The sequence below is a fragment of the Sebastes umbrosus genome, chromosome 1 (assembly GCF_015220745.1).
Source record: "Sebastes umbrosus isolate fSebUmb1 chromosome 1, fSebUmb1.pri, whole genome shotgun sequence".
Taxonomy (NCBI): Eukaryota; Metazoa; Chordata; class Actinopteri; order Perciformes; family Sebastidae; genus Sebastes; species Sebastes umbrosus.
The window spans coordinates 19314836-19339245 of record NC_051269.1 but is presented as its reverse complement, the minus strand read 5'-3'; positions in this window follow the sequence as shown (position 1 = coordinate 19339245).

The following is a 24410-nucleotide window of genomic DNA, read 5'->3' as shown; positions in this document are numbered from 1 at the left end:
AATATGAACTCCTTCCAGCAGGAAATCCTTCTTCCTGCACATGTGATAGATATTCCCTGAGCTCATATAAAAGACTCTAACAAGTCTCATTAGATTTCTATCTGTCCTGGTTAATGTATTGCAGTGACCACTATCCGGCTTAAAAAGCTCATTAAAGGTTAACTTGGCATCCTCTCTCCCACTGGGTTTTTCAAGTGAGAAGTGAGAAGTAGGCTCATTTTCTCGTAGACTTCTATACAATTAGACTTCTTTTTGCAACCAGAGGAGTCGCCCCCTGCTGGCTATTAGAAAGAATGCAAGTTTAAGGCACTTTTGTATTGGCTTAACTTTTCAGACCCGGAGGTTTCCCACTGCTCTAATATGACCCAAAATGCCTCATATGTGTATTTTCTCAAGTGCTCCTTCTACACTGGTTATGTTTAAAGTTAGGCAACTAATACAATGTTGATAAAAAAAAAAAAAAGTTAGTTAGTGAGAGACGGGATGCAAACCCCAATTTCCACTGTCAAAGTCACACATCCATCTAGCCCTCATTTTGTGGCCATATAACAATGTTGTGCTGCTCCCACCTTTCCTATTTCAAATCATTATTCCCACAACACCATGTATATCAGGAAAACAGCCAAGATTTTCTGGAATTTCTGGTGATGACGGCACCAGTCACTAGCCCAACCTCCAAATATACTCTGTCCATCTTATACTTGGAAAAAGTTGTTTTTGGCCAATGCACATATTCCCTAAGAGACATTCAGGGCCAGTTGATAGAGACCAAGAGGACATTAACTTCATCCGGCCATATGTTTTATCAGATGTTCTCTTCCTTTTTTTATTTTTTACTGGAACAATAATTCCTAATTTTTTTGGTTTTGCCCTGGTATTGTATTTCCCATAATAAACAGTCAGTTCTGACCAAAATGTCCCTGAATACACTGTGCCTTTAAGTGAAAGCCACCCCTCATTCCTTTTATTGTTTATGGCTTAATCAACATTTACTGTAACACAGCGAGGAACCTGATTTCTACACTCACAATTTGGCATCAAAGTTGGGAGAATACTTTGATGAAGAGGCAGAGATATCAGTTTCTACATCAGCAGCCAGTAGACCAGAATGCAACATGTTCATTCATGTCACATTGGAGTCATTTCAATCATCAGTTTCAAGCTTGTAGATACAATCGTAAATACAAATTAGTAACTCATATTTTTCTGAAAGCGTCATTATTTACAGTATCCAACTTGTTGCTTAGCAATACAGAAGCAACTGGAAAGGTCAGCAAACAGGGACGCCCCATACCAGTCAGTCATTCTGGGTATTTAAACCCATATTTAATGCATATACCGAAATCTTGCTATCATACACAGTATGTTTAACCTTCAGCCGACCAACCTTTTAATCATAATACCACCTTGAGTTGTTCGATGAGATGAATGCTTGCAAGTTGTAAACATGCAATACCTGCATACCTAACCCATCCCACTCGCCATCTCCATTGGAAGGATTGGGAGAATATGGACTCTGGTAAAACAACATATGTTGGGGCAAGCAGCGCAAGCCTCCTAAACTTTCCGAATAAACTCAAAGATTCTCTATACGATATCCAGAGCATTAATATAGCAGCAAACAACTATTTGCTATGTAAAGATATAGAGGAGTAATGTCTACCTGAGCAGAGAATGAAGTAGCTCTCCCTCTGTGTGTGTTGTAATCAGAGCTTCTCCATGCTTTGTTGACGTCGCCGGGCCAGCCGTGCATGCCTTTTAGTGCATGTTCATGCATGTGAGCGTGCCCCACTGGCTGGCTCATAGCCGCCACTCTGCACTGCTCTCATAGGCGATTACAGCTGATGACGCCATCCCGACCAATGGCGTCATCGCAGATGCTAGTGCCCACCCTCCGATTCCCCCTCAGGAAAACAGTGTTATCTCTGTCAGCACTTTTGCCTTTGTTTCCACTGTTAGTGCTGTTAGCAACGTTAGCTACAAGCCGCCGGCTCGACCGTTGCCATGTTGAGAGAAGTACTCCCAATCTCGCATTTAGCACATCTAAAAAATAAACACAGAACAGAACAGGCAAAATTGAACAGGTACTTGTCCTACCAGGCTGGACATGCATTATACCAAAATATGTGGCCCCCTCTCTATATTGCACAGTCTCTGCCCACCATCAAGTGTTTTATTCTGTATATTCAGATCATACCTCGTAACCTTGGTTAATATGGAGAAGTTTCTTCCTTCACAGCAAAAGTTATAATGGAATACACATTTCCTCAGATTGCATTTTCTGTCTGCCAAAAAATGTATCTCCTATCTGTAATTCACAGGTGCTGCACTGCCATCACGATGGTGTGATCTGAAGTATATACCAAATAAAATACTTGATGGTGGGGCAAAGACTGTGCATTATAGAGAGGGAATATGTTCTGTGGCAGCAGGTTGAAGTGCAGGCTGAAAGAATGTGTATAACACCTATAACTTTTGGTGGGAAAGAGAAACTTCTCCATATTCACCAAGGTTAACTCCATCTGGTAGGCGATTGTGTATTAACGTTTGAAGAGAGATGACTATGCACATCCTGTCCAGGCTGTTCTCACAAACTGTTCGTAGCTACTGTATACCTACAAAAAGTATTGCACTGTAATTCGTATATATTCCACAAAATCATTTCGTATGTAATGATGTATGTAATGTAATCGTGAACCAGGAAGTATAAAGAGCAACACAACGCCACTTAGGGAGGCTGGCAGATCAAAAACCCATTACCTGAAATCTACAGCTGTTCTCCGGTGTCCAAGAGAATGTAAAGCAGAGAACATACTTTCCTTTATTCCGGATGTTTATGTACATGCAAAAGTCTATCTCAGAGTTGGAAACTGTAATCTGTGATGCCATCCATCAGGAAGCCATCCATCTTGCTATGTGCATCCTGTGACAGAACGATAAGAGACAGCAGAGCAGAAAATAAAGGCGTTACCTCATCAGTGGCTATCAGTTGGTAAACACAGCGAGTGAAGCGAATTTGGCTGACACGCAGACAACACGAAGAAGTCACTCTTAACATTTACAGAGTGGAAATTTACTCCACAATCACTGACTCATCGACCTGCTGCATCATGGATTTCCCAGCACGCCAACAAACCAAAGACTTCTGGCTTTGTATCACTGAATGTCGCAACCTAAAACACTCATGTGTGTCTAATTTGTAATGACATTATGGCTTATGTCATTACCTTAAAAGGATTCAAACTGTTGTGGATAATGTGGGATTTTTTGGTGTAAAGTTAAATGCTTGGTTGCACTTGCTTTGAATTAGTGTGCCCATTTATCCTGCACATCCCTCCCTGACGTCAAATTTTCACCTTCCATAAAATTGTCCACAATGGCTGGTCGCACTCTCAAGTTCTCTCATTTCCTTGCAGTCTTCAGTCCCTGCACATTTTGGGGGGTATTTCAGGCTCATACATTCATGACTGCGAGGCTGTGCAGAGGAGAATTGGAGAAACCAAATGGAAATATGTGCAGAAGTCAGGGCTCGGGCCTGATTCTGTCGGCCCTCATTAGCTGCAGAGGGATTAGCCCTCATGCTGGCTGCCCTCGGTGGGCTGATGGGAGCTCGGGGGTGTATAGAGAAAGGCGATTAAGACAATGAGACTATGAGATTATGAACAGGTCCAGAAATATGCAGAGGGAATGACAAAAGTATTCAGAATAGCATCCAAAGGTATAGCGAGTGAAACGAATACCAAACATTTGATCCAAATTCATCAAAATGAGGTATGAGCTCAGTGAATCAGGCTGTGGATCATTGTGTGTGTTATTAAAGCTGAACTAGATTACGCAAAGGAGGAGGGTCATCGACTCCATTTTTGCCCAGAGAAGGATCTGTGCTTTGAAAAGGGGAGAATTAGCATCTTCTTGCAGCCTCACTGCTCCTTTTATACAGCAGCCCCGTAGCTGTCAGCCATGCCTTGCTTTCTTAGTTTGATCTGTCTGAGGCTCTGAATTCCAACACGCTTCTTTTCTTTTTTTTCCCCCTCCAGTTATTCAGCCATGCCCACAGCGAATCAAAGAGCTGGAGATCATGACACAGATTGAAGCAAGGGGCCCTGATAAAAATAGAGAGATTGATTGATATAAAACATCATCACTCAAAGTAAAAGTGGCCAAATCAAAGAGGGGGGGGATGGAGAAAAAGACGGGGTGAAATGGAAAGCATCGAGCTGTCACAGCACGCCGCTCAGAGAGCTTGAAGTGATGTGTTTGATGAGCAACTTGATGTCGGTGGTGTCAGGGCGAGCGACGCTTTGATGGCACAGTCAGAACTTTTCAGGGTCGATCAAGATCTATATCTACAGCAGGACAGCTGCACTTTTTTCCATTACATCAGGCTGACAGTGAAAGCTCTACTCGAGGCTCTGATGAACAACTGACAAGGAAGGACTTCTACAGAGAGCATTACATATACTGTAATTTATATGCGAGCAATATCTACGTCTTGATAAAAAGGAAAGTTAGCAGCAGACAGAGATAATACTAGTATCTGACAATGTTAAGATTATTTTCATGTTCATGAAAAAATCTGTTGAATAAAATATAATTTCTTAGATTTAAAGAAAAAAATATGGCATTAACTTTTCCTCATTTTTCAATTTTAAATTGCATTAAAGTCGGAAAACTCCAACCGTAATCCCATATGACAGTATCATACGTATGCTATACGGTATATTAATTTCTTCCAGCTCCTCTTTGAAGCTATATTAATGCACACTTTCCCCAAAACTTTAACCAGATACAGCACGAGTTTGTAATGAGTGGCCACTGGCCAACGTAACTGTAAACAGTATTTGTATGCGGTAATATGAAACTTACTTTTGCATATTACAACCGCCATCTGCTTTATAATGCAGTTTCACCACCTCCCTACCCAGCCTGGTTGCATGAAAAGGCGTGTGAATGACAAGATAATGAGCAAGGCAAAAGTGTGTAATAACAATCCCGTTCTTGCTTCAGGCGTGTCATTTGTTCGCTATGTCTTTACTGACTGCAATGTAAATGCAGCCGCATAAATATGCAATGCTTAGAGCTAGTGACGTAGAATATAAAGTGAGAAAGACTGCTTATGGTGTGCGGGAGTGGAGGTGGATGGATCCAACAAACACAGGGCTTTCAACAAGGAGACCACTGTACGAGACCCTTGTTTTGTTTTGTAAGTTACGTTTGTTTCCGTACGTATTGTACTAAGTTGACATACTATTTTAAGGCCATCCATGACATTTTTCCTAAACCTAACTAACCCTTGTGTGGTGTTCATGTTTTTGTTTCTCAGCCAATGTCCGCCGGTCTGTTGGACCCACACCATTATTGGGTTTTTAAATCAATACAGCCATAACAATCTATGTAAAAATACTTAACAGATGTTTACTTTATCCCAATTACAAGCAATATAGACAGCATATGGCAGCTGGGATATAGTGCGAGAAAATATAGACTAGTTCCCGCAAGACAGAGGGTAAAATGTGCGGGAATGTGAGAGCAGACAGGTGTCGGTGCTTGAACTGTAACAACCTCATGCGGGAACAGCAGGAACAGAAAGACAAAACTCACACACATAGAAACAAACACACAAACACACACGCGCACACACACACACACGCACACAAACACACACACACACACACTTACAGCAGGCCCAGGTCAGAGGATGACAGAGTGTAGGTACTGTAAACAGCACCTACAATTTCCACACATTTATTTCACTCGGGAGTCCAGAGGACACGAACATCACATATGTAATATAATTGTGTAGGGGGGTGTACAGTGTGCAGTCATTGAAAAATGTGTTCTTTTATATGTTCTTCATAGAAAATGAGCCAAGGCCAATGAGTCTGAGGTTGAAAAAATAATGAATCACATCATTTTTCTTTTAGTAAACATTGAAAACGGGTCCCACAGACCCCGAACACCACACAAGGGTTAAGTTTTGTTGTTGTCCCCTGCTGGTACTGTACCTTCATTCCCGTGTCTAATATCCACGCCTCAGTGAGGCAAAACGTGACCTTGACACGCTATCCTCTGTTGGACAAGAGGGTCTATTACATGCTAAGGCATGATATCGGGTTGCATAACAATAATGGAACTTTTAATGTCGACTTTATGCTAACTTTGATGAATTACGCAACTCGAGCAGGTTTTACAAATAATTTATTTTCATACTGTAAGAGAATAAAGGGAAACCAATTACTGGTTAGCCTGGATTGTCATTTCCTTTCACTTTATTCATTCTGGCTGACATCTGCCTAAACAGCCCCTCCTTCCCGGCTCAACGACACCAGAAGAGCACGCCCCCTGACTGTGGTTAGGGTTCTCGTAGGCGGATGAAAGCCAACCACAGATTCACTCTGGAACAAGCTCTGCTCGCTTGAAGTTTCGCCTCACTATATATGCGTTTTTTCGACGTTGTGACCGCCATTTTCTTAGCTTCCTCTTGGATACGTGCTCCCAATATGGCACCTGGTTGCTACGTTTTTATAGAGGTTGACGCCCAGAAACGTCCCGAACACAACAAAATAAGAAAATACAGACAGAGGGCTGCAGGGTCTCTGCAGATACAGACACCACCAACACACACTTCTATAGGTCATAAGTGATGATTGAGAGGGATTATTTTTGTATCAGTCTATACATTGTTTTATAGGAAATTCCTACTCATTCTGCCTTTAATGTTATTGCAGATTTCTTGCTGGTAGTGGTCGTTGTTTTGTTTTGCTGTGCCCTTACCAATCAGTAGTAAGTGATGTGTCCTATCTGTGTCCTGCTTGACTGAGATTTCCCTCTCTGCTTTCCTGTGCCTGTTAGGCGAAACAAATTACACCTTTATTGTCATTATTAGTGCATGGAGTCCAATGACGTCCCACCATCAACCTCAGCAAGCATATAATCAGCCAACATTACTGAAAACACCTGTTTGTGTGCAGGGCTTTTAAGACTTGTTATTTCTGTAAGTCGACTTACAACAAGCTGTTGTTTTGTTGGCTGTAGCTGAGAGGGCAATTGTTTCTCTAATCGAGGTAAACTGCCATCATTTGACACAACACCAGACCTTTTGAATCACTGGATACTTACTTGTGATGTTAAGCAGACATGGATTGTAGTTAACAGGCTAAAATATGCACAACCACTGGTATTTGACCCTTTTAAGAGGGTACCAGGCAAAAGCCTCAACTGTAAACTCATTGTGGACATTGTGTACATACTGGCTGGACAAAAAGGCCATATCCCAAATGGGGAGACGCTTGAGATGTAGAAAATTACAGTGTTTCTAGTATGCAGCCTTACACATGGCTTCATGATATGAACTCACCAGACATGGCTTTCCTGAGAAAATTGTACGTCTGGTGAGGCCACCTCAAGGATTTCTATAGACCAGACTCACTTTCAGCTGAGACATGTGAGTGAAAGAGGAAGTCTTCAGCTATTGTTCTTCATCTTAACTGCTTGACTTGTCGTTTACGGATGGATTGATTAGCAAAGCTTCGGCATTTCAGTCCTTTTTTTATCTTGAATTTCTATTTTAGTGAAAACAGTGAAATTGTGCTTATAGATTAGCAGTCTGGAGTCTTTTTGTTGATATTTAAGATTTCAGAGCTGTGTGCATAGTTCTGATTTTTTGTGTGTAGGCCTATACCATGGAGAAAAAACTGTAATATAGCATTTTTTTCGGGAACATCGTCACAGATTCTAATACTGCAAATATATAAATATTGCAATACTTTCATCAGTGTGCCATAGGCTCAGTCACCATTGCCATCGCATCCATCACCAAAGGAGGCAACAACCTCCTTCGACAATAGACTGATATTGTAGTGACTTAACACACATTTATTTAAATGAAAATCTTCGAGATTTCCAAAAGTACCATACATACAAGGCCTTGGCCTGGTTTCATCACACATTTTGGTTTTATTATTCAGGAAACATAAGAAACACTGTGAGTCGTGTACAAATTTATCTGAAAGCGAGAGGAAGTTGGGGGTTGGAGAGCTCACTTGAATATTCATGCCATACAATCTGCTACCCATCGTCATCTATCTCTAAATATAGAATACAAAAGATGAAACAAGATTACAGGACAACATTTTTTAGCTGCCAAGAGGAATAGAAGAAAAATCCTAATCAGCAAAGCAAGACTACATAACAGCATGAAGTGTGACCTTGTGTGTTGAAGTAATGGCGCATCTTGTCAGCGATCAGCCTTTAATTGGCCTTGTGTCATAAAGTTTTTTTTCTAAACACAGTTCTTTCTCTTCTGGAGCCGATCCCAGCTGACATTGGGCGAAGGCCAGGTACACCCTGTACAGGTCGCCAGACTATCACAGGGCTGACACATAGAGACAGACAACCATTCACGTTCACATTCAAACCTACGGGCAATTTATAGTCAACTATTAACCTAACCTGCATGTCTTTGGACTGTGGGAGGAAGCCGGAGAACCCGGAGAAAACCCATGCTAACGCGCGGAGAACATGCAAACTCTACACAGAAGGGCCACAAGCCGGACCACCGTGCAGTCCATAAGAATGTATGTGAATTGAAAAATATAGTAATACATTGTCAATTGATTTGATGAACTTGATTGACATTTTATTTGAAACAGTGTTGCTCTGATAATCAACTGTCGATCATTCACAATACACAACTGACATTTATTGTTTACAGCACGCAATTTGTGTTACTTTTGCCCAAAATGTCAACCAAAAACCACGCCCACTGACTACAGTGCGGGTGAATGTCTGCACAAAGAGTGTGAGAGTGTGGTTCGCTGAGTGGGCATGTTTTGTTTTTTTTACAGGGTGGAAGTAACAAAAAAAATTGTGTGCTGTAAAAGATAAATGTCAGTTGGGTGATGTGAATGATAAATTGTCTAGAGTTGATTATCAGAGCAACACCGTTTCAAATAAAATTTTAATCAAGCTTATCAAATCAATTGACAATTTATTACTTTATTTTTCAATTCAAATATATTTTGAAGGAACTGGCCTTCTACCTCCGAGAGGTCAAGGCCCAGTTACGTGCTGGTTAATCTTGTGTGACAAAGAGATTTTCCAAACAGACGGGTTAAAGCATAATAATACAATTTATTCCGAACAATTAATGTTGCATAAGTAAAAATAAAAGAGTTTACAGATATCTGGATCCAATCAACATGTCCCTGACAACATACAGTGCATGGGTCAGTTCGCGAAGTCTGAACCCCGAGCTCTCCCTGATCCAGTCTTTTATGGTTTACACAATATCAATAGTCATGAGGTGTGACGCGTGATGCCTCTGCTGCATTCCTCCTTCCTCGTTATCACCTTCTGGCTCCGTCCTCATGACCTTGGAACATAAAACATCATCTGCCACACTCCCCTCTTTTCTCACCCTTGACTCTATTCATAAAACATCCAATAGTGAGGCCTTTGTATGCATTTTTAGAGTATAATAAATCCAACAGATATTTTAGAGTATAATAAATCCAACAGACCCTCTTTTGAACTTAACTAAGTTCACCTACAGATAATGTTACATACAGATATATTTATTATAAGCATAGATAATGTTACGTACAGATGTATTAATTATAAGCATCATCACACAACCTCTTCAGGATCAACATCTTCACTATCCCCCACCATTTCCAGGAGACCCTGTCTCTCCGCTTGGAACATGGCCATCTGATAAGAAGGAGGTGCATCCGGATGCTTTCGTTGCACAGCTGAAATGATCACACGCTCAGTGAGGTGGCGAATGCATGGAATACAACAACAACCACATAGTACTAAGCATCCACACACAGCAAGGATTGAGGAGAATAGAGATACCACCATGGACTTCCATTTCCCAAAGGTACGGTCTAACCAGTCGTTAATGGGGCTGTTGATACCTGAGTCATCGTGCATGGATTCAGACAGCGTCCGGAGCCCCTCTAGCGCCTTAGTTACAGTCCCGTCCGGCGCTGTATTGTTAGGGATGAAAATACAACATGAGTCTTGGAACATTGAGCATACACCGCCTTTCTCTGCCAGCAGCATATCTAATGCCATTCTATTTTGGATCACCATCAGTGACGTAGGAGCCATTTGTTCAGCTAGTCCGGCAATTGCATCACGAGTTAGATTAGTCAAACGGAGAACATTATAGTGGATGTAGTTAATGCGGTCAACATTTTTGTTAGGAGTGATAGGGATCAGAGCGCTCATTATAGGTATGTTTTCAAAACCTGCAGCTATTTGGTCAGCTAGTTTATATTCATTAGGGGAGCTACCTCACTACATCATTCTTTATAATCTTGGTTTAGCCTTCCCCCCCTTGTAGCCCACACCTTCCACCCTGCTTCTGAGTGAAAGCATTGTCTATTGTTAAAGAGTTACTTGTGATTAGCCAGTTTTAGCAGAGTGCAGAGGCGAGGATGATAAGTAATGTATCTAAACTAGTACAGTCTGTGCTTTCCCAGGTTATTCAGATTTATCTGAGTACACAAACTCTACACAAGGGTCATGGTATTTTCTCTCACATTCCCTAAAACATTTAAAATACATGACAAATCACATGAAGAAAGTTTGTACAGAAGAACGAGGACAAGAGAGGTAAACACAAATGCTACAGCAAACGCTACTAGCAGTTTGCCGTACTGCATGATGCTTCTAGTTTGTTTTCCTGCGCGCAACTGAAAAACTTTTATCTGGGTGATCCTATTTTATACTGGTTTGGGAAAGGAAGTGAAATTTCTCTCTGGTGGATTCTCCCCACCCCTGGTTTCTCTTTTTTATCTATTTTTATCTATTTTTGTCTATTTTTGTCTATTTTAGCATTTATTCTAAGCAACAATTTTTAATACAATGTGATATATAATGTTTTTCAAAAACCACCTAGATGAGTCCACCTAAACAACCATGTTAGCCTGATTTAACTGTAAATACAGGCAAGACCTTGTAACCTTCTTTCCCTTATGTGTATCTCATCACAGTCACAGTTTATACAGTATATGAAAAATAAAAAATTATACGTGACCCTCTTTTCACGTAGCCTGGGCTCCTTGTGGGGCTGCCTCCTCTGCTTCAGGTCCTGTCCTGCTGCTGGAGCACTGTGTTAGGTGCCACCAGTTGAGTCCTTTTCCTGCAAGCTGCACAGCTGTTGCAGTTCTGGCCAGAACCTTGTGTGGACCTGTCCAACGTGGCTCCGACCACTTCCTCTTTAACACCTTCAACCAAAGGTGTTCCGGGGGTCCGGAGTCAGGTCCTGGAACGTCCTCTGTGACAGGGGTGACAGGTTTGTCACCTGTATAGGAGAGAGCTGACACAAGAGCATTAGCCTTCAAATAGTATGGTCTGTAACCGAGGTCAGGAAGGGGAGAGGGGTTTTGGGACGGCCCTGGGAAAGGTCGGCCACACGTAAGCTCAAATGGTGTGAGTCCTGTGATTGTGGATCATACACAGTGCCAAATTTGTGTTTTAGTCCCAGAGCCTTTTCAACAGATTGCAGGTCTTTATTTTTGAAATGTGAACCATTATCTGACCTGATCAATTTAGGAAACCCATGTTTCGGAATGTACTCATTCACCAGACATTTAATGACTGATTTTGCGTCCTCTTTTCCCGTAGGGTAGGCCTCAACCCAACGTGAAAATGCGTCCACAATTACTAGGAGGAATCTTTTCCCCCCAGCCCTTACTCCCATATCTGTAAAATCAATAAAGATTTCCTGTCCCGGGGCAGTGGGAGAAGGATGTTTTCCTGCCCTAGGAGTGATGGTCGGTCTGATGTTACATGTACTACATACGTCACACTTATTCAAGAAGTCAGTTATAGTAGCATGTTTCCGGGGAATCCACCAGTGGCGGAGATCTCGTAACATCTGTTTGTGGCTTTTATGGTCAAGTCCATGAGTCTGAGTCAGTATTGAGGACATCCAACAGGGGGGCATAACTATTTGATCTCCGTTATACCATATACCATCAAACTGTTCTATAGCTCCCTTATCTTCCCAGATGGTTCGTTCTGCTGCTGTGGCAGATTCCTGAGCTTGTATGATGGAGAAATCAGTTATCTCAGAACCGAGATCTGCTGTGGTCATGACCATCATAGTAGGTAAATACCCTGCCGCCTTTTTAGCGGCTGCATCAGCTGCTTCGTTTCCTATACTCTCTAAATCAGTGCCCTGACTGTGTCCTTTCACTTTGATCACAGCTACCCTCTGTGGTAACTGGATTGCTTCCAACAACTCTTTCATCAACTCCTCATGAGCCATAGGTTTATTCTGACTAGTCTTAAAACCCGCTTGCACCCAGCCAGACATATCTCTGTGAATTGCATTGCACACATACGCAGAGTCTGTGAAAATATTCACTGCCTTCCCTTCCGCTAACCGCAGAGCACAAACTACAGCCGTAAGTTCTGCTGCCTGAGCAGATTGTTTCCCATCAAGAGGTAACACATTATATGTCAGCCTTTGGCCTTCATATGTAAATGAGAAAATGTCCTGTAAATGATCTGCTAAGGGCAGGCAAAAGAAGGCGTTAGCCAAATCTATACATGTGAAAGATGTATGGGCTGGGGTGAGCATCGAGAGAGCAGAGTGGGGGTTCGGTACTGGTGTAACAGGAGTCAAAACCAGGTCATTGATGGCTCTTAAATCATGAGCCATTCTGTATGAGCCGGAGGGTTTGATTACTGGCAAAATGGGAGTGTTCCACTGAGAGTAAGATTTTCTTAATACTCCCGCCTTTATCAGTCCTTCAATCGTAGGAGAGATACCCTGGGCTGCTTCCACTTTATGCTTATACTGAGGTCTCCAGATAGGGCAGTAAGTCTTCATCTCGAAAGTTACCGGTTCCATGCTGCACCTGCCAACATCAAAGGGGCCCGTAGACCACAGTGAGGAAGGGAGAGTTGCCAACATGGAAGTGGCTCCTTCACCATCTAACATCTCCCTACCGTGGTGGCGTGTTAGTAACTCATGTTTGCAAAGACCTGACACTGCATTGTAAAAAGAGAGTCTATATATGTTAGAGGATGGTGAGATTGAAACCCCCAAAAGGGAAGTGGGAACCCAGTCTGTCAGAGCGACTGCTGCTTTAACCATGGGGCCTAAGTCTTTAGCCTGATGTTTTGGAGCTATGGCTAGGGACACATGGGGAACAGCTTCTTCTGACATGCGATACCATTGTTCTTGTGCTGGGGTTAATTTTACTGCGGCTGCTACTCCTGCTGGTGCTATATAAACATCTCTTACTCCTATCCCCCAGGTTGTATCTAACAGGTTCTGTTGGAACTCATCTTGATACATAAGATCATTATTTCTGTCATAATTCAGAGTGCAGTGGAGAGGATCGGGAACAGGGAGGTAAGGGTGTAGAGCCCTAATCCATGGTTGCCACATGTTGTAAAAGTCAATCAGAGGGTTTCTGTCGGCTAGCAGGGCCCAATATATGTCTGCACAGGGTGGTGGGGCATCAGGTGAGGTATCAGGACTCAACATGCACATGCGATCAGCACTGGATGGCGAGGAGCACACCATTTCTTCTCCTCCGGGGAAACTCACTATCACAGCTTCTGGTGAACAATGTACAGAAGCCCCCAGTGCTGCCAAAACATCTCTTCCCAGGAGATCACGTGGACAATCAGGTGCATACAAAAAGGGGTGCTCCATCACCTGTCTCCCAAGCCGGACAGGAAGGGGAACAGTAAAAGGCAGTCTTTGTTCAGTGCCGGAAAATCCCAAAACGGAAACATAGTGAGAGGAAAGGGAACACATAGGTTCAGCTAAGGTGGAGTAACGTGCTCCCGTATCCACCATGAACCATCTTCGCTTTCCGTTCACTGTCAACTGGAGACAGGGCTCTGCCAGCCCCTACCCCTCCATCTCCGTCGGGCACCCCTATGGGAACATTCCTGGTGTATATGGACCAGGTGGAGGTCCCTGCGCAGAGTACCCGCTGTATGCCTGCATTGGAGCTAGCTGTTGGTTTGGTGGAGTCTGTATTGTTGGCTGATATGACTGCTGTGGAGGCCCTCTCATCTGCTGTTGTTGTTTCTGAGGACAGTCACGTGCCCAGTGATCCGGGCTTTCGCAGATGTAACAACTGCCTCCTCTTGGTTGGGCATACCCTCTCCCCCTGCCTCCTCCTCTCCCTCTGCCTCTATTCCGGCCTTCATGATAAGGGGGCTGCTGATATGGGGCAGCTTGGTAAGGAACATGATACTGGGGTTGATACATAGCCTGTGACTGGCCCTGCAGTGGATAAGGATTCTGTGGCGGGGCTGGAGCTGGTGCTACATTTTGAGCCATCTGGGTATCTTTTTCTTTCCCTCCCTTTTTTTTATCTGTCGCACGAGTCCGTGCGTCTGCCAACTGTAATTTAGTCAACTGAGCTACCATCTCTTTTAATGACTCACTTTCCTCTTCCTCCTCCTTGGTTTCTGCATCCTGATGATGACAGAAATGTGTTTCCCATCTTGATGATTTTGCCCCTGCCATATCTGGATTCTCTTCCATCTTTCTCTTAACTCCTTCCGGAGCATGTTTTAACAGAGCTATTCTGAACAGAGGCTGCTGTGATTCTTTATCTGGGTTCACCCCCGTAGCCCCCGCCCACTCTGTCTTTGCTCTTTCTATGAACGTGCGTCCACTCTCCCCGTTCTTAATCTTAAACACCAAGCTGTGGAGCTTGCCCGCTGGTATGGGATACTTTTGTCTAATAGCATTACCGAAGGAGGTAGCGTAGGGGTTAAAGTTCCAAAGTACCACCTAACACTTGAAACAATGGTGCCATAACTTCGTTTGTATAATCACTGTCCTGTGGGGTTGGTACCGGACTAGGGGTAGGAGGAGGATAAGGAGGGGGGTTGGGATGTGGGCCAGGTGGGTACTGCTGATGGAGGGACATGTAATGTGGCGGCTGGCTAGTATGTGGGTTTGGTGGTGGGGGTGCGCTAGGACTGGGTGAGGGTTTCACTAGTGGTTTTGCTTCAGCGGTTTTTGCGTGGGTGGCTTTCGTCTGGCTGCCTAAGGCTGATAGTGCAGCCATCTGTATCACATTATATTTTACCAATATACTTGCCAACTCGTCTTCTTCCTTCCTCAATTTCCTCCTTACAAACATATTTCCCTTTTCTTTGTCTTCTCTTGCTTGCAGCAGCTTTCTATGAACCACCTGTATTAATGCTCTCATTACTGGCATAAATTTGGCTTCACTTCCCGTGGCTGGAAAATGCCCTTCCTTCACTGTCATGTTATACCACTCATCTAGGTCTTCAGTCTCTTTATTTCTAGTCTTGGGATCAAATGTACAGATTACATTGGTCCTGACTTTAGCCCATTGCTGTCCAAATGATAAACGGGGAGGCCCACAGCCACCCCGTTCCTCACAGTCTTTGTCAAATTCTCCGTCCATTCTGTCCAGTACTATTTCACACAGGTTTATTCAGTTTATGACAGTAACTAGATTCAGAGTAAATGGGTCGCTATGCCCCTCGCTGTGATCCTACCAACATAAGCTTCTACTGGACACTTTGATGTTCCAGCGATGTTGGCCCAGTATCAACAGTAAGTTTTAATTTTCCTCTGAATACTAGTTATTAATGTACACTCATACAGTTTTTATTACTAAACGGGCAGCTTTCCTCCTCTTAGTCTTTACCAAAAGGGCAGCTTGCTCCCCTAAATTAATTCAGCTTTCCTCCTTTTAGTTCTACTAAAAGGGCAGCTTTAATTCAGCTTTCCTCCTTTTAGCTTTACTAAAAGGGCAGCTTTAATTCAGCTTTCCTCCTTTTAGCTTTACTAAAAGGGCAGCTTTAATTCAGCTTTCCTCCTTTTGGATTTACCAAAAGGGCAGCTTTAATTCAGCTTTCCTCCTCTTGGATTTACCAAAAGGGCAGCTTTAATTCAGCTTTCCTCCTCTTGGATTTACCAAAAGGGCAGCTTTAATTCAGCTTTCCTCCTCTTGGATTTACCAAAAGGGCAGCTTTAATTCAGCTTTCCTCCTCTTGGATTTACCAAAAGGGCAGCTTTAATTCAGCTTTCCTCCTCTTGGATTTACCAAAAGGGCAGCTTTAATTGAGAAAGTCTTTACTTCTGCAACATTTATCACTACAAAGGAGATTCAGCACAACAAGAGAGATAATTTAGAGTAAGCCAATATGCAGAGTTCGATAAAACAGGTTCTGCTCACCTTTAAGATTTCAGGGATCCCTTTCTCTCTCTCGCCGGTCTGTCCGTCCTTTGGACACGCTTCTCAATGCCGAAGATCACGTCGGGGTCACCAATTGAAGGAACTGGCCTTCTACCTCCGAGAGGTCAAGGCCCAGTTACGTGCTGGTTAATCTTGTGTGACAAAGAGATTTTCCAAACAGACGGGTTAAAGCATAATAGTACAATTTATTCCGAACAATTAATGTTGCATAAGTAAAAATAAAAGAGTTTACAGATATCTGGATCCAATCAACATGTCCCTGACAACATACAGTGCATGGGTCAGTTCGCGAAGTCTGAACCCCGAGCTCTCCCTGATCCAGTCTTTTATGGTTTACACAATATCAATAGTCATGAGGTGTGACGCGTGATGCCTCTGCTGCATTCCTCCTTCCTCGTTATCACCTTCTGGCTCCGTCCTCATGACCTTGGAACATAAAACATCATCTGCCACACTCCCCTCTTTTCTCACCCTTGACTCTATTCATAAAACATCCAATAGTGAGGCCTTTGTATGCATTTTTAGAGTATAATAAATCCAACAGATATTTTAGAGTATAATAAATCCAACAGACCCTCTTTTGAACTTAACTAAGTTCACCTACAGATAATGTTACATACAGATATATTTATTATAAGCATAGATAATGTTACGTACAGATGTATTAATTATAAGCATCATCACACAACCTCTTCAGGATCAACATCTTCACTATCCCCCACCATTTCCAGGAGACCCTGTCTCTCCGCTTGGAACATGGCCATCTGATAAGAAGGAGGTGCATCCGGATGCTTTCGTTGCACAGCTGAAATGATCACACGCTCAGTGAGGTGGCGAATGCATGGAATACAACAACAACCACATAGTACTAAGCATCCACACACAGCAAGGATTGAGGAGAATAGAGATACCACCATGGACTTCCATTTCCCAAAGGTACGGTCTAACCAGTCGTTAATGGGGCTGTTGATACCTGAGTCATCGTGCATGGATTCAGACAGCGTCCGGAGCCCCTCTAGCGCCTTAGTTACAGTCCCGTCCGGCGCTGTATTGTTAGGGATGAAAATACAACATGAGTCTTGGAACATTGAGCATACACCGCCTTTCTCTGCCAGCAGCATATCTAATGCCATTCTATTTTGGATCACCATCAGTGACGTAGGAGCCATTTGTTCAGCTAGTCCGGCAATTGCATCACGAGTTAGATTAGTCAAACGGAGAACATTATAGTGGATGTAGTTAATGCGGTCAACATTTTTGTTAGGAGTGATAGGGATCAGAGCGCTCATTATAGGTATGTTTTCAAAACCTGCAGCTATTTGGTCAGCTAGTTTATATTCATTAGGGGAGCTACCTCACTACATCATTCTTTATAATCTTGGTTTAGCCTTCCCCCCCTTGTAGCCCACACCTTCCACCCTGCTTCTGAGTGAAAGCATTGTCTATTGTTAAAGAGTTACTTGTGATTAGCCAGTTTTAGCAGAGTGCAGAGGCGAGGATGATAAGTAATGTATCTAAACTAGTACAGTCTGTGCTTTCCCAGGTTATTCAGATTTATCTGAGTACACAAACTCTACACAAGGGTCATGGTATTTTCTCTCACATTCCCTAAAACATTTAAAATACATGACAAATCACATGAAGAAAGTTTGTACAGAAGAACGAGGACAAGAGAGGTAAACACAAATGCTACAGCAAACGCTACTAGCAGTTTGCCGTACTGCATGATGCTTCTAGTTTGTTTTCCTGCGCGCAACTGAAAAACTTTTATCTGGGTGATCCTATTTTATACTGGTTTGGGAAAGGAAGTGAAATTTCTCTCTGGTGGATTCTCCCCACCCCTGGTTTCTCTTTTTTATCTATTTTTATCTATTTTTGTCTATTTTTGTCTATTTTAGCATTTATTCTAAGCAACAATTTTTAATACAATGTGATATATAATGTTTTTCAAAAACCACCTAGATGAGTCCACCTAAACAACCATGTTAGCCTGATTTAACTGTAAATACAGGCAAGACCTTGTAACCTTCTTTCCCTTATGTGTATCTCATCACAGTCACAGTTTATACAGTATATGAAAAATAAAAAATTATACGTGACCCTCTTTTCACGTAGCCTGGGCTCCTTGTGGGGCTGCCTCCTCTGCTTCAGGTCCTGTCCTGCTGCTGGAGCACTGTGTTAGGTGCCACCAGTTGAGTCCTTTTCCTGCAAGCTGCACAGCTGTTGCAGTTCTGGCCAGAACCTTGTGTGGACCTGTCCAACGTGGCTCCGACCACTTCCTCTTTAACACCTTCAACCAAAGGTGTTCCGGGGGTCCGGAGTCAGGTCCTGGAACGTCCTCTGTGACAGGGGTGACAGGTTTGTCACCTGTATAGGAGAGAGCTGACACAAGAGCATTAGCCTTCAAATAGTATGGTCTGTAACCGAGGTCAGGAAGGGGAGAGGGGTTTTGGGACGGCCCTGGGAAAGGTCGGCCACACGTAAGCTCAAATGGTGTGAGTCCTGTGATTGTGGATCATACACAGTGCCAAATTTGTGTTTTAGTCCCAGAGCCTTTTCAACAGATTGCAGGTCTTTATTTTTGAAATGTGAACCATTATCTGACCTGATCAATTTAGGAAACCCATGTTTCGGAATGTACTCATTCACCAGACATTTAATGACTGATTTTGCGTCCTCTTTTCCCGTAGGGTAGGCCTCAACCCAACGTGAAAATGCGTCCACAATTACTAGGAGGAATCTTTTCCCCCCAGCCCTTACTCCCATATCTGTAAAATCAATAAAGATTTCCTGTCCCGGGGCAGTGGGAGAAGGATGTTTTCCTGCCCTAGGAGTGATGGTCGGTCTGATGTTACATGTACTACATACGTCACACTTATTCAAGAAGTCAGTTATAGTAGCATGTTTCCGGGGAATCCACCAGTGGCGGAGATCTCGTAACATCTGTTTGTGGCTTTTATGGTCAAGTCCATGAGTCTGAGTCAGTATTGAGGACATCCAACAGGGGGGCATAACTATTTGATCTCCGTTATACCATATACCATCAAACTGTTCTATAGCTCCCTTATCTTCCCAGATGGTTCGTTCTGCTGCTGTGGCAGATTCCTGAGCTTGTATGATGGAGAAATCAGTTATCTCAGAACCGAGATCTGCTGTGGTCATGACCATCATAGTAGGTAAATACCCTGCCGCCTTTTTAGCGGCTGCATCAGCTGCTTCGTTTCCTATACTCTCTAAATCAGTGCCCTGACTGTGTCCTTTCACTTTGATCACAGCTACCCTCTGTGGTAACTGGATTGCTTCCAACAACTCTTTCATCAACTCCTCATGAGCCATAGGTTTATTCTGACTAGTCTTAAAACCCGCTTGCACCCAGCCAGACATATCTCTGTGAATTGCATTGCACACATACGCAGAGTCTGTGAAAATATTCACTGCCTTCCCTTCCGCTAACCGCAGAGCACAAACTACAGCCGTAAGTTCTGCTGCCTGAGCAGATTGTTTCCCATCAAGAGGTAACACATTATATGTCAGCCTTTGGCCTTCATATGTAAATGAGAAAATGTCCTGTAAATGATCTGCTAAGGGCAGGCAAAAGAAGGCGTTAGCCAAATCTATACATGTGAAAGATGTATGGGCTGGGGTGAGCATCGAGAGAGCAGAGTGGGGGTTCGGTACTGGTGTAACAGGAGTCAAAACCAGGTCATTGATGGCTCTTAAATCATGAGCCATTCTGTATGAGCCGGAGGGTTTGATTACTGGCAAAATGGGAGTGTTCCACTGAGAGTAAGATTTTCTTAATACTCCCGCCTTTATCAGTCCTTCAATCGTAGGAGAGATACCCTGGGCTGCTTCCACTTTATGCTTATACTGAGGTCTCCAGATAGGGCAGTAAGTCTTCATCTCGAAAGTTACCGGTTCCATGCTGCACCTGCCAACATCAAAGGGGCCCGTAGACCACAGTGAGGAAGGGAGAGTTGCCAACATGGAAGTGGCTCCTTCACCATCTAACATCTCCCTACCGTGGTGGCGTGTTAGTAACTCATGTTTGCAAAGACCTGACACTGCATTGTAAAAAGAGAGTCTATATATGTTAGAGGATGGTGAGATTGAAACCCCCAAAAGGGAAGTGGGAACCCAGTCTGTCAGAGCGACTGCTGCTTTAACCATGGGGCCTAAGTCTTTAGCCTGATGTTTTGGAGCTATGGCTAGGGACACATGGGGAACAGCTTCTTCTGACATGCGATACCATTGTTCTTGTGCTGGGGTTAATTTTACTGCGGCTGCTACTCCTGCTGGTGCTATATAAACATCTCTTACTCCTATCCCCCAGGTTGTATCTAACAGGTTCTGTTGGAACTCATCTTGATACATAAGATCATTATTTCTGTCATAATTCAGAGTGCAGTGGAGAGGATCGGGAACAGGGAGGTAAGGGTGTAGAGCCCTAATCCATGGTTGCCACATGTTGTAAAAGTCAATCAGAGGGTTTCTGTCGGCTAGCAGGGCCCAATATATGTCTGCACAGGGTGGTGGGGCATCAGGTGAGGTATCAGGACTCAACATGCACATGCGATCAGCACTGGATGGCGAGGAGCACACCATTTCTTCTCCTCCGGGGAAACTCACTATCACAGCTTCTGGTGAACAATGTACAGAAGCCCCCAGTGCTGCCAAAACATCTCTTCCCAGGAGATCACGTGGACAATCAGGTGCATACAAAAAGGGGTGCTCCATCACCTGTCTCCCAAGCCGGACAGGAAGGGGAACAGTAAAAGGCAGTCTTTGTTCAGTGCCGGAAAATCCCAAAACGGAAACATAGTGAGAGGAAAGGGAACACATAGGTTCAGCTAAGGTGGAGTAACGTGCTCCCGTATCCACCATGAACCATCTTCGCTTTCCGTTCACTGTCAACTGGAGACAGGGCTCTGCCAGCCCCTACCCCTCCATCTCCGTCGGGCACCCCTATGGGAACATTCCTGGTGTATATGGACCAGGTGGAGGTCCCTGCGCAGAGTACCCGCTGTATGCCTGCATTGGAGCTAGCTGTTGGTTTGGTGGAGTCTGTATTGTTGGCTGATATGACTGCTGTGGAGGCCCTCTCATCTGCTGTTGTTGTTTCTGAGGACAGTCACGTGCCCAGTGATCCGGGCTTTCGCAGATGTAACAACTGCCTCCTCTTGGTTGGGCATACCCTCTCCCCCTGCCTCCTCCTCTCCCTCTGCCTCTATTCCGGCCTTCATGATAAGGGGGCTGCTGATATGGGGCAGCTTGGTAAGGAACATGATACTGGGGTTGATACATAGCCTGTGACTGGCCCTGCAGTGGATAAGGATTCTGTGGCGGGGCTGGAGCTGGTGCTACATTTTGAGCCATCTGGGTATCTTTTTCTTTCCCTCCCTTTTTTTTATCTGTCGCACGAGTCCGTGCGTCTGCCAACTGTAATTTAGTCAACTGAGCTACCATCTCTTTTAATGACTCACTTTCCTCTTCCTCCTCCTTGGTTTCTGCATCCTGATGATGACAGAAATGTGTTTCCCATCTTGATGATTTTGCCCCTGCCATATCTGGATTCTCTTCCATCTTTCTCTTAACTCCTTCCGGAGCATGTTTTAACAGAGCTATTCTGAACAGAGGCTGCTGTGATTCTTTATCTGGGTTCACCCCCGTAGCCCCCGCCCACTCTGTCTTTGCTCTTTCTATGAACGTGCGTCCACTCTCCCCGTTCTTAATCTTAAACACCAAGCTGTGGAGCTTGCCCGCTGGTATGGGATACTTTTGTCTAATAGCATTACCGAAGGAGGTAGCGTAGGGGTTAAAGTTCCAAAGTACCACCTAACACTTGAAACAATGGTGCCATAACTTCGTTTGTATAATCACTGTCCTGTGGGGTTGGTACCGGACTAGGGGTAGGAGGAGGATAAGGAGGGGGGTTGGGATGTGGGCCAGGTGGGTACTGCTGATGGAGGGACATGTAATGTGGCGGCTGGCTAGTATGTGGGTTTGGTGGTGGGGGTGCGCTAGGACTGGGTGAGGGTTTCACTAGTGGTTTTGCTTCAGCGGTTTTTGCGTGGGTGGCTTTCGTCTGGCTGCCTAAGGCTGATAGTGCAGCCATCTGTATCACATTATATTTTACCAATATACTTGCCAACTCGTCTTCTTCCTTCCTCAATTTCCTCCTTACAAACATATTTCCCTTTTCTTTGTCTTCTCTTGCTTGCAGCAGCTTTCTATGAACCACCTGTATTAATGCTCTCATTACTGGCATAAATTTGGCTTCACTTCCCGTGGCTGGAAAATGCCCTTCCTTCACTGTCATGTTATACCACTCATCTAGGTCTTCAGTCTCTTTATTTCTAGTCTTGGGATCAAATGTACAGATTACATTGGTCCTGACTTTAGCCCATTGCTGTCCAAATGATAAACGGGGAGGCCCACAGCCACCCCGTTCCTCACAGTCTTTGTCAAATTCTCCGTCCATTCTGTCCAGTACTATTTCACACAGGTTTATTCAGTTTATGACAGTAACTAGATTCAGAGTAAATGGGTCGCTATGCCCCTCGCTGTGATCCTACCAACATAAGCTTCTACTGGACACTTTGATGTTCCAGCGATGTTGGCCCAGTATCAACAGTAAGTTTTAATTTTCCTCTGAATACTAGTTATTAATGTACACTCATACAGTTTTTATTACTAAACGGGCAGCTTTCCTCCTCTTAGTCTTTACCAAAAGGGCAGCTTGCTCCCCTAAATTAATTCAGCTTTCCTCCTTTTAGTTCTACTAAAAGGGCAGCTTTAATTCAGCTTTCCTCCTTTTAGCTTTACTAAAAGGGCAGCTTTAATTCAGCTTTCCTCCTTTTAGCTTTACTAAAAGGGCAGCTTTAATTCAGCTTTCCTCCTTTTGGATTTACCAAAAGGGCAGCTTTAATTCAGCTTTCCTCCTCTTGGATTTACCAAAAGGGCAGCTTTAATTCAGCTTTCCTCCTCTTGGATTTACCAAAAGGGCAGCTTTAATTCAGCTTTCCTCCTCTTGGATTTACCAAAAGGGCAGCTTTAATTCAGCTTTCCTCCTCTTGGATTTACCAAAAGGGCAGCTTTAATTCAGCTTTCCTCCTCTTGGATTTACCAAAAGGGCAGCTTTAATTGAGAAAGTCTTTACTTCTGCAACATTTATCACTACAAAGGAGATTCAGCACAACAAGAGAGATAATTTAGAGTAAGCCAATATGCAGAGTTCGATAAAACAGGTTCTGCTCACCTTTAAGATTTCAGGGATCCCTTTCTCTCTCTCGCCGGTCTGTCCGTCCTTTGGACACGCTTCTCAATGCCGAAGATCACGTCGGGGTCACCAATTGAAGGAACTGGCCTTCTACCTCCGAGAGGTCAAGGCCCAGTTACGTGCTGGTTAATCTTGTGTGACAAAGAGATTTTCCAAACAGACGGGTTAAAGCATAATAATACAATTTATTCCGAACAATTAATGTTGCATAAGTAAAAATAAAAGAGTTTACAGATATCTGGATCCAATCAACATGTCCCTGACAACATACAGTGCATGGGTCAGTTCGCGAAGTCTGAACCCCGAGCTCTCCCTGATCCAGTCTTTTATGGTTTACACAATATCAATAGTCATGAGGTGTGACGCGTGATGCCTCTGCTGCATTCCTCCTTCCTCGTTATCACCTTCTGGCTCCGTCCTCATGACCTTGGAACATAAAACATCATCTGCCACACTCCCCTCTTTTCTCACCCTTGACTCTATTCGTAAAACATCCAATAGTGAGGCCTTTGTATGCATTTTTAGAGTATAATAAATCCAACAGATATTTTAGAGTATAATAAATCCAACAATTTTCATCACTTGCCTTTTCTTCAATTATCTTTTGTTACTTCCACCCTCGAGGCCACTTTCCTTAAATGATAAATGGCAATTTTGTGTTGTGGATGATGAATGTAAGATGGGGAAAATGATGAAACGTGGCTCTGTTTTCATCATATCACGACTGTTTCAGTCAAATCGGCTTTAAATTAATCAAATCACTTGATAATTTATCACTCCATTTTTCATTTCACAGCCATTTTCCTCACCTCTACTTTTATCAATTCATTTTTGTTACTTCAGCCCTCAAAGCCGACTGCTACTCGCGTTAAATAACAGTCCACTTCCGTGTTTTGGTACAGTTG